This window comes from Lithobates pipiens, unplaced genomic scaffold (genome assembly GCF_037356315.1).
Source record: "Lithobates pipiens isolate NorthernLeopardFrog02 unplaced genomic scaffold, aLitPip1_a1.2 Scaffold_22, whole genome shotgun sequence".
In the NCBI taxonomy this organism is placed as follows: domain Eukaryota; kingdom Metazoa; phylum Chordata; class Amphibia; order Anura; family Ranidae; genus Lithobates; species Lithobates pipiens.
The window spans coordinates 186,406,523-186,408,095 of record NW_027507784.1 but is presented as its reverse complement, the minus strand read 5'-3'; the positions used below and the strand labels follow the sequence as shown (position 1 = coordinate 186,408,095).

Genomic DNA, 1,573 nt, shown 5'->3' with positions numbered 1-1,573 from the left:
ATTGCAGGATTTTAATTTTTTTTGTTTTTTTTAAATCAAAGCAATGCATTGGCAACAACACTCAAAGCCCTTTCACACTGAGGTGCTTTTGAAGCGATTTGACACAAAAAAAAAAGCATAGAAAAAGCTCACAAAAACCCTATTTCCATTAAAATCAATGAATGCTTTCACACTGGAGTGGTGTGATGGCGGGAAGGTGAAAAAAAACTCCTGCAAGCAGCATGTTTGGAGCGCTTAAAAAAAGTGCCTCAAAAGCAGCCCTCCCTATTGAAATGAATGCAAAGCACCTCAAAATAGTCCTTAGTTTTTAGTCACGTGACCTTCAAAAAAGGGCACTAACATATGAAAAGCACCGCAAAAGCGTCTGAAAAGCGTTCAGCGTTTTATGGGCACCATAAATGTGTAAGGGCTCCAACAGTAGATTTTCTCTGGTCGATACATTTTGCCTGCACTAACAAAATACTGCAAAATGCCCTCACACATAGGGCAATAAGACCCGGTTCACACGCGTACATTTTGCATGTTAAAAAAAATAATAAGTTTGCTGCATCTTTTTTTTTTTTTGTGCACCGGTCCTGTAGGTACTGCAATACCAGGTCGATGCGTGGAGTGGAGTGGACAGAGCAAGCTCTTCTTCCATCTCCCTGTTCTAAAAATCCATTTAATATATGGTCCCCAAATAGGGGACGTATCAGATATTAAACTGATAAGAACGGATACTACACTTGATCTTAGCCAAAAGGCCGAGAAGCGATAAGTTTGCTGCATCTTTGAAGAGCTTTCATTAAAACACATGCTACATATAGAGTTAAAAGATAGCACATCACACACATGTGAACCATGCCTTAGGGATGACCTTTTGTGTCTGCAGCAGCTTTATGCTTGTATCTTTGATTAGCTATGTTGACTTTAATCACTTATATACTGTAGCAGGGCAGTCCTATTGCACAAAACAACGTACCCGTAGGTCGGTTCGTGCATGAGAGACTGTGCGCATCCGCTGCACAGCAGGGGAGCCAATGCGCAGGTCCAGCAGCCATGATGCTCGTCAGCCATCCACAATCGCTCCTCAGTGAGGCAGAGCATGGATCTGCCTATGTAAACAAAGCAGATCCCTGTTCTGACAGGAGAGTACAGTGAGATAAGCTGTTCCTAGTGATCAGGAACAGCGATCTCTCTGTACTCCCAGTCAGTCCACCAGCCCCACCCCACGCTAGAAACACCTCCCCCCAGGGAACACTTAACCCCTACCCTGCCAGTGTGATTTCTACAGTAATCAGTGGATATTTTTAGCTCTGATCCCTGCAATAATGTTACTGGTCCCAAAAAAAAAGTGTCCGATCTGTCCACTGCAATGTTGCAGTCCCGCTAAAAATTGCTGATCATCCCCATTACTAGTAAAAAAATAAATAAAATAAAAAAGCCATAAATTTATCCCCGATTTTGTAGACGCTATAACTTTTGCCCAAACCAATCAATATATGCCTACTGTAATGCCTGTCAGCGGCCATTTACCATGATGCATGATGTGTCGGGTCCGGAGGACCCTCATCCATGCTCCATGGAAGTCCTC

General features: G+C 42.9%; 1 non-coding gene across 1 annotated transcript; it reads right to left on the bottom strand.

The window, feature by feature from the left end:
* Window positions 1-559: 559 nt before the first annotated feature.
* LOC143925773 (U2 spliceosomal RNA) lies at window positions 560-755 on the bottom strand. Its single transcript, XR_013262047.1, has one exon. It is a non-coding gene; the product is annotated as a U2 spliceosomal RNA (small nuclear RNA).
* Between the last annotated feature and the right edge of the window lie 818 nt (window positions 756-1,573).